The 10,000-nt window shown below is 38.5% G+C and overlaps 1 protein-coding gene across 1 annotated transcript in view; it reads right to left on the minus strand.

Moving 5' to 3' along the window:
• The window catches only part of LOC138028521 (semaphorin-5A-like), a 530,961-nt gene that overhangs the window by 276,025 nt on the left and 244,936 nt on the right, over nt 1-10,000 (minus strand). The gene's annotated exons all lie outside the window — the stretch shown is intronic.

Consider the following 10,000-nt stretch of genomic DNA (forward strand, 5'->3'; position numbering starts at 1 on the left):
ACTACTGAAAATTAGAGTCCTACACAGGATTCGAACCTGACACCTTCCTAATACTGGCCGGATGCTCCACTCCTTGAGCTGCCAGAAGTACTCATTAGCTATTAACCCGCTCAGCTCTCCAGGAGTTCTTGTAGCTCAATGGGTATAACACCAGTGTTACGAAGTTCGTATATTGCTACTAGTAAGGAGAATGAACGTTTCGAACCAGTGCGAATGAAAGGGATAAATAGATGCGGGGTTAAGGAGCTTTATTTATTCGGTAGTCATACGCATGAGAATTTGGTGTTATATCAAGATAACGCCTCTTAATCTGATCACATTCTTAATTCTTAATACCTGTCTGACTGACATGTCATTGAAATTGTGAGGAGAGTTTACGTACCGATCACTCCTGGGAGTCAAAAGGTTAAGTAACTTGATAAGAGAAGGTCTTGATAATTTGGTTGGGTGGTCTAAGTGGACATAGTAGATAAAAATCGACAGCAAACCAGGACGATCCTTTTCTGTTTTTTTTTTTTTTTTCGATTAAAGCACAGCTCCCCCTTGTTGTTCTAATCCACTACGTTCAAACGAACGTACATTATTTACCCCTCAAATATCTGCAAACAGGTATAAGCAAGGATATGGGTGGATCGCATGCGGACCCTAGCACTTTATTGAATGTGTAACCTCCAAACAGATCATCTCAGTTCAAGCAATAACAAGCATGAGGTCTACAAGATAAACTAAGTGGCTAAATGCCTAAACATTTTGTTACTCTCAATCGATTACGCTCAGGTTCCAATACATACATGTCTTTCGCGACGTCACTTTTCCAGCGCTACTCCGAAACAGTAGAAGTGCCTGCCGAGACAACGATGTAGCACCTCCAGCTCGCAAGCTGTGCAGGCCGTAATCCTTTGGGTGATAGCCCAATTCCTTTAAAGCAGCGTTAAATACTTCCCTACAACGAGAATAGGATAACCTGACATTCCTAAGAATATAACCTGACTTCTTCTTCGTTCACGGCCTAAACAATGGCAACTGGCTCAATAGATCGAAATTAGTCGCTGGGATATATCTACGTGGGATAGACACCGGACAATAATTACCCCTTAACTTAGCGTATAAACACAATTCCCCTCTCTATACACATCCGTCTTACTTTTAGGCACAAATATTTTAACAAAATCATAGTAAAAAGTTAGGCGATTGGGCTGAATCATTAAAACGATAAAATCCTGCAAAGCCTAGAGTGCTTATTGCTGCAATACGCACATCTTTCAATGACGCCTCCTCCCTACCAAATCCTTGCATAATGTTCTTAATTACGTCAGAATCTACAGGCTTCTTTTTGTTAACTGGACGGCTCCTCATCCTCTTGGCGCACTCAATAATTCTCTTGCAACAAGCCTTATCCAATGGATTGGGGGGACTGTCCTCAGCCACTTACGAGTGTAGCCTTTCATAGCAGTATGCGTCAACACCATTGAGGCCGGGGTTCTGAGCTGTTGATCTAAGTTAAACAAATAAATGGAAACTACAGGGGAAGAAAAAGGAATCCGTAGGGGAGTTTGGTTATCCTTAGACAAGAGAAAAAACTTTCTAATTTCGTTAATGTACTTTTTCATGGTAGAATTCACCCCGGAACTGAGCAAACGACTAAACAAGGCATTGCAATCAGGCCTAAAAATAATTTAATAACAATAATTTTAATCATTTCTATCGAGCCGGCTACATTAAAATATGATCGCCGGAACGATATTAACACTAACGATAAACCTAGCTCACGGGGAAAACTGGGATCAATAATCTTACGCACATCGAACTAAAGAAAAACGCGCGTTAGAAAATAGTCAGAAAGTTGTACCGACTCAATTTCAAATAAAACTCCTTCGCAAATACTGAAAAATAAGTCAAAAACGGCTGTCCTAACTCTAATTCCCGATTCGCCTGTAAAATGCGCAAGAATCGCATTAGTTCATTCCCCTTTGATGCAGCCGTCACACGTCATGACCAGTGTCATTTCGTACGGACGCGGTTTCCCTGCGTTTGACCAGTGTCACGTCTCATTGGCGCGATCGCCCAAGCGTTCGACTAGCGTCGCTAACTCATGCATACATACATACATACATACATAGTTTATTTGAGCAAGTTACAAAATAGGCAAGACTAAAGTCCTGATGTGGACCTGCACTTACTACATCTAAGCTCAAATGTATTAATTACTTACTGAGATAATATGACAATTTCTTACATAAGTCAAACAATGAGATTGGCACGGTTTTAGCTAAAACAGAGGCCCCAAAACATTGTTTCTCTCGCCTTGCCCTAACATTTCACCGCTGCGCATGTTCCCTTTCGAAAATCCAATCAAACCTGTTTGTGGCCGTCATCTTTGCCATCTGGCATAGCTTATTTACAGGCGTTTATGCATTATTGTAAAACTCCCTGAAGAAGTGTCTACGTTAGCTAGAAAAAACGCGTCGGGGAACTGAAGCAAGTTTTACAGAAACATTCTGCAGAGTGCTGCTTACTAGTTTAGTTTTAAAATTAAAGAAAAAAATATTAAATAGCAAAATTTGGTCAATCTTTTGCACATTTTACACTCTCTAGGTCTTTTGTCACCTCAGTTTCTTCCTCGTAAAACTTACAAGCATGCGTAACAAGTTCTCGGAGAGACTTATAAGAAGATTTATAAAAAATCATAATGTATGTATTTGGTTCGGTACATGAGGAAAACGCCGTATGAATCACCTACCGCTCCAATGTCGAATAATGCGACAAACCCTGCTGAACTTGACGTTTTTGCCGCACCAAATTAAGACTGTCGTATACCAAACTGATTCAGACGCCGCTCTTTTGCCTGACTTAATTCCTCAGTTATGTTCGGCACATGAGTGGAGCGGCGTCTGAACCGGGCCTTACGTAACGCAAATCAAGAAATAGATTTTTTTGCCACTGTCTTGCACCGACACAGACAACGGGTTAACAACCAACGGAGGAACGGTTGTTTCAACAACACGACTGACCCCACTCTAGTATCGCTTCCTCCACAAAATCAGCATGGGTTAGCGAAGACCTGTTGTTCGTGAACGCCGCTGGCTCAGGCAAACTAAAAAATAACAGTAACAAGTATCCCCTTTCTATAACGTTAAGAATAAGACCCGGGGCTCCAATTCGTTTCCAAAGTTTTAGGTTTCATTAGCACTCGGCGAGAGATTACTCAACTCGAAGTCGAACACTTTATTTTCACAATGTACTTGTTGTGCAATCTCATTTATCTCCTCGTCAAAGACCTCACTGCTTGGCACCGGGCTACACTTGGACTCCGCGACCTTCCTTGTGGATACTATAGGAGCGTCCTGGGCCAAAACCGGTTCCCCGGTAGACATTTCCTTGGCTTGTTCATAAGGTGGCACAATCTCTTGCCCAGTGGCCAAATTTGGAGCACCTGAAGCATCTCGCACGGTCGATGTTAGTCTCTCTACCGCCGAAAACAACAACAATAACAACCAGGCAGCATCAAAAGATTGATAATACTCAAAGACAAGTGTAGTGGTGAAACAGGGAGGGTGGGTGGGCAGAATAAACGAAAGGATAAGAGAACAAACAGGGCAGAAAACGACAATGCAGGGTCGAAACCGAGAGAGAGAGAGAAACACATGTGTGAGAACGCTTAAGACTGAGTTCACGAGAGGACCAGGCAGGTGTGATACAAGCCATTTTCAATGAAACTTGGCCAAAATGAAGGATACTCCAAGCAACCCTGAAAGACCGAGTGGGTTGGCTCTGGGATTTTTCTCAAGGTATTTAGACCACCCCCCTGGTTTTGGGGCCAAAATTCTCAAAATTGAACCAAAATTAGCATCGAAATCAAAAAAGGTTCCTGACCACAGAATACAAACAATTTTATTGTCATTTTTCCTGAAGGTACACTGGTCCTTCAGTAGCCTACCACAGTGGTTTCAAATCATACAGATTGACAGGTGCAAAACAAGAGTTTTCAATACCCACCCGAGTGAGGAAAGATTTTGCTTACATGGAATTTAAGTCAACTTCTGATTCAAATTTAGTAAAATTCAAAGCATCTTTCGGAAATCTATTTATATTATGATTATCATCCATCCTTGCTCTGACAAGAGCAAGAATAAAAATTTTGGCATCTGTTCTTTTATGGCGTCAACAGGCGTTGCAAGAACATGCACAGCGACCATGTCCAACATAAACTCAGGAAAGTACCATTTCTTTCATTTTTGAATTCAAGCTGATGCATTCAGTGCGATAAATCAATCAGAAATCATTACATACAACTCGCTGAAAGCGCGAGAAAATGTGCGCATAAAATTTGCTAGTATTGCTTTTGCTTTTCATTGGTTTATAAAGTGGCTTTAGGTTTGTAAGCCAGTCACGAGCAATAGCGTAGAATTCGCAATTTCGTTACTACTCTCAACAGTTATTTGGAAACCATTCTGTGCCACTTCTTTTTTTTCGTTGCATCGCTGGGTAGACGGGTAGCTACTAGACTGCGTGCTATTACTCTTCAACCAGAAAGTTCAGCCACGTACGTTTCCAAACGTACAAAATTTATTCCAATTCATGAAAAAAAAAAAAAAAAAGAAATCGTTTTCATGGCAAAGTGAATTCCAATTGTACTTGTTGATTTTCGGCAGGTATATTTGTGTAAAATATTGGTACACAAGGATAAAGAGCCGTTAAAAGTTGCGTGTGATGCTTCGGCCAATAGCTAAAAAAATTATGTACCGCACAGACTTGAACGTTCACAACATTTCACTTTCTTAGCCTTTTTGTTGAACGGTTCAGAAATTAGCTTTTGTTGCGTCACATTCATAACTACCGCTGACCGACACCTTGGGCTGGCATTTAGCTGTACTCTCGAACTTCATGCCTGCGAGGGTTGTTACTTGTGCGAGATTGCAATATCATTTATTAATCATTTCTGTTTAGCTCGGGAATCTATTCACCGAGGCAAATTATAATTTCAGCACCGAATGCGAAAAAGGAGTGATGTTTATTCTTTGGCGGAGAGCAAAGTAGAGAGTGGATTACATGTCCCTACACCACACAAAAACAAATTTAATTAAACCACAGTGTTTATCATTGACTATAGCTGTTCAGCATGCACGGTTTTGAAAACAACCCAAACAAGATGATAGTGACCAGGAAAATTCGTACAAGCAACTTTTTGATTGACAAATTAGTTATGACAGTTTTTTATTCGGTATTCATGTTGTGACATCGGATATTTTAAGCGTTATTGCAATTTCGTATGAGATATATTTCAGTTATCGTTGCCTTCAATTACCTTTATTTGCCGTAAATAAAATAAATAGACAACTTATGTATTGTTAACCTTAAAATTACGTTTAGGAACTAATCCTGTAAAGGGTTATTTTCTTTTATTTGTCGATCTCTTTCTCTTAGACATGGTCGCTGTTCGTGTTCGTTCAACGGCTGTTGACACCATAAAAAAACAGATGCCAAAATTTTATTCTCGCTCTTGTCGGAGCAAGGATGGATGATACTCGCAATGTAAGTTGGTTTCGGAAGGAAGCTTGAACTTCTACTATATTTGGATCAAAAGATGGCCTAAATTTCATCTTAGGAAAATCTTTCGTGACATGGGTGGGTGTTGACAGCTGTTGATTGACACCTGTCAATCTGAATAATTTGAAACTGTAAAAGTAGAGAGTGGATTACATGTCCCTACACCACACAAAAACAAATTTAATTAAACCACAGTGTTTATCATTGACTATAGCTGTTCAGCATGCACGGTTTTGAAAACAACCCAAACAAGATGATAGTGACCAGGAAAATTCGTACAAGCAACTTTTTGATTGACAAATTAGTTATGACAGTTTTTTATTCGGTATTCATGTTGTGACATCGGATATTTTAAGCGTTATTGCAATTTCGTATGAGATATATTTCAGTTATCGTTGCCTTCAATTACCTTTATTTGCCGTAAATAAAATAAATAGACAACTTAAGTACTGTTTAGGAACTAATCCTGTAAAGGGTTATTTTCTTTTATTTGTCGATCTCTTTCTCTTAGACATGGTCGCTGTTCGTGTTCGTTCAACGGCTGTTGACACCACACAAGAACAGATGCCAAAAATTTTATTCTCGCTTTTGTCGGAGCAAGGATGGATGATACTCGCAATATAAGTTGGTTTCCGAAAGAAGCTTGAACTTTTACTATATTTGGATCAAAAGATGTCCTAAATTTCATCTTAGGAAAATCTTTCGTGACATGGGTGGGTGTTGACAGCTGTTGATTGACACCTGTCAGTCTGAATAACTTGAAACTGCTTTGGTAAACTACTGAAGGACCAGTCTTCGTTCAGGGAAAATGATAATAAAATTGATTGTATTGTGTGGTCAGGAGGTCTTTCTGATTTTTATGCTAATTTTGGTTATATTTTTAGGATTTTGGCCCCAAAACTAGGGGGTGGTCTAAATACCTTGAGAAAAGTCCCAAAGCCAGCCCACTCTGTCTTCAAGGATTTTCTGTTGTATCCTTCATTTTGGCTAAGTTTCATTGAAATCGGTTTGATGGCTTGTATCACACCTGCCTGGTCTTCTCATGAACTCAGTCTTAATTGCTGATGATATTAGCCTTTTTCTCACACATATACATTTTTAGTTTAAATTTCCAGGTCCAAGTCACAAGTTGCCAAATGGCAATGACACTGACTTCTTGAATTAAAAGATGTTGTCACTGGAAAGGTTAGAGTCTAGTTACTGACAAAATATAACCGTCCCAGCTATTCTAGTGTAATTTAAAGACAAATTAAGATACGTGGGAAGGACCCGGTTTTCATAAGATCAGCTATATATATATTAGTGTGAAACTTGATTTTCGTAAAACAGTGCTCAATACAGAGAAGTAGAGCGACCCGAACTATCAACACTAAACAAACGTAATGAACTCGTGACTTCTTGTTTCCACAGAAACAAAGCTCTGCTACGCAACAACTAAACTGTCAATTTCGCGCTGCATAAATTAGACAAATTATATTGTATATAAGCGATGGTAAAGTTTATCTTCATTAAATTCCCTGATGGGTGGGCGGCCACGAAACAGGCTTGTATGGATGAACTTGTAGTTTATTTGTGAGTTTTTGGTTTTGGGTACTTTTTCTCCACCAACAACTTATTATGTAGAAGGAAAACGAGAAGAAAATTTCACGTTTACGGCAAACACGAATAGAGAGATTAAGAATCACCTTTACGGCAAACGGCAAACCGCGAACTAAAATTTGCGTTTTGCCAAAAATGGAAGAAACTAGTTTGATAAGAGCTCATTTCTTGCGTGTTAGAGAGGCGAGTTAGAATGACGTAATTTTCATGCTTTTATGACAAGCAACAGCCCACCGTTTCGCGTTTGCCGTTCCACATAAACGCCACGCTTAATCTCTCTAATACCTAGAAATGGCAAACGGCAGCCAGCAAACGTAGAAAATGGAGGGAAAATCATGGTCAGATGGTCACTTTTGCCATTCGCGTTTCACGTAAACTGGATGGTCAATCCGGATCTAATGTCCAAAAGGGCGAAAGTTCAGAATAGCCTCAACCATCAGTTTTGTAGACTACGAGCAACAGTCCCTCTTTCGCCGCTTAGTTAATCGAGTGCGAGGATTGAAAAGACAGGCACGAGAAAAAATGGTCGCTCCTCCTCGAATCCAGATTTTGTGAGGCTACTTTTTCTCGTGCCTGCCTCTCATCTTTGCGCTCGACTAAATCAGTAAGCGGCGAAAGTGGGACTGAGACTCGAAGTCTAATTGCATTGCGGTGCGTGCACAAACTGTGACGTGTTACGAAAACCCTTTTCTGCTGACTTTCAGCCAGCGGAATAGTGAATACTGTCAAGGCATAGAGCCTCCAAGTTGACAATTTATACTGCTACTTAACATTCTATCAGCCAAATCGTTCCTTTAGCCACTAAAAACAAGTCAGTGATATTGGGTAAAACGAAGAGCGATTGGGATTGGGATTGCTCACAGTTCATTAGCACTCGTTTGAAAACGAGGCGACAACCTCGTACGAAGCCAGGGTCTCTCTCTTTACAAGAAGACCCAAGCAAAGAGGTTAGTAAAACGACTTTTATCTGTATGAAAACATTAGTCATTAGTTCCGCCGGCTAAGTCCGTTTTCCGTTTTTTGGCTTTTTAACACCAAGTCGTAGTTTTTGTTTTGTGTTAATCAGAAATCGAGCTGTTTGTCCCCATTTTGGCATTTGCCGATAAGGTATCTCATCTAATGATTTTACCATTTGTCGTTCACAACCACCTTTGTTTTTACCCATCTCATAACAAATATCATTATGAGCAGCTATTTCATCTACTTTGTTATAAGGTTGTACATGCCATTTTGTAACCTCACCGGTGTTTTTATCATATTCTAATTGTTCGTGTAAAGGATTATATGGACCCATATATTTGTATTTGCCTGAAGTAAAACCTGCTTTAGGTCTTGGTAATTTACCAATAGTTTTATGTATATCAAATGCCCCACCGTTGTGCAATGGATTAAGATTTTTAGACAAATCTGATGTAATACAGTTTAATGCTTGATAAACGTACCATACCCTTGATCTTTTGTTTTTTTTTAATTTAAAACTTTTTTTTTTATTTTGTTATATCTAAACAATACACACAACGATTATGAATTACTAAAATACAAATCACACTATTAATTACAATATCAAAACAAAATAGACTACTAATTACAACTCAGTAAATAACAACTACAAGGTAACACTACTACATTAACACTCTTACAATAAATTGAACAACAATAGTAAAAAAAAAACTAACACTAATAATTATCATCATCATCATTATTATCAAAGAATAATAATAAAAAGTCATAAGAGGGACACATGGAGAACACCCAGCACACTACAAGCCTACATATGCATATGCCAAAAGCATTTCCAATTTCTTGGTATGTTTAGTTAGTTTGTTCCGCCTACTTGCTATCTTTTTCTCCACTTGGTATACAGCTTTAATCTTGGCCTTATAAACTCGTAAAATCGGATGTACACTATTTGACTTACATCTATAAATATACAATTTAGCTGTCAATATCAGATGATTTAATATAATAAAGTCGTTTCCTATATTCAACATTCCAAACAAAATTTCTATTATTTTGAAGGATTGTATGTTAATGTTACAATTACTAAGCCAAGAACAAAAAGCTTCCCAAAACGTCTTCGTCACTTTGCAGTAGAAAAATAGATGTTCAATGGATTCAATTTCTCATTTGCAAAATGTACATAAAGGCGAATCAATCATTTTTAACCTAAACATCTTTTCATTTGTAAAGACTATATTATTCAATATTTTATATTGGAATTCACGAATTTTAGTTTCAATTGTAACTATACATAAACGGTGAAGAGTATATTTTGCTCCAATCAATTTGAAGCTGGGGAAACTTCTTCAGAAATTTCTTTTGAGCTGTAGGAGGAGCTTGTTTTCTGCTTTTAAAAGCAGAGTAAAGCAATTTGGATGAGACCTTTAACAAGGCTACCTGAGAGTTTTCCAACTCTAAATAAATTGTGTCACCGATATGTAAGGGCGGGAGATGTTGTCCTCTTTGTCTAATGATCTGCCTCCATTCACGACGGATTGCATGGACAATACCCATTTATTTAAAACGCTCTTATGGAGAAATATTTGCATTTAACACATTTGCACCCCTTAAAAACACTCCCGCATCAGACAGGAGGTCACCGACTGTGATTATTCCTTTAGAATAGAAATTTTTTTCGAAGGTTGATATCTTTGGAACAATTATGTATTTATTGTACTAAATAACTTGATGCACGACGTCTCTGTACTTAATTATAGGAGATTCATTAAGTGCCGATCAAGCATTAAGACATTCTTCATAAAATACTGGAAGATGGACAGGCAACTTTCTCGTATCAAAATTACACCTAAGAATGAATTTTCCACCTATTGGAGAAAGAAAATAGTCTAGTATT

This window comes from Montipora capricornis, chromosome 1, assembly GCF_036669925.1.
Source record: "Montipora capricornis isolate CH-2021 chromosome 1, ASM3666992v2, whole genome shotgun sequence".
In the NCBI taxonomy this organism is placed as follows: domain Eukaryota; kingdom Metazoa; phylum Cnidaria; class Anthozoa; order Scleractinia; family Acroporidae; genus Montipora; species Montipora capricornis.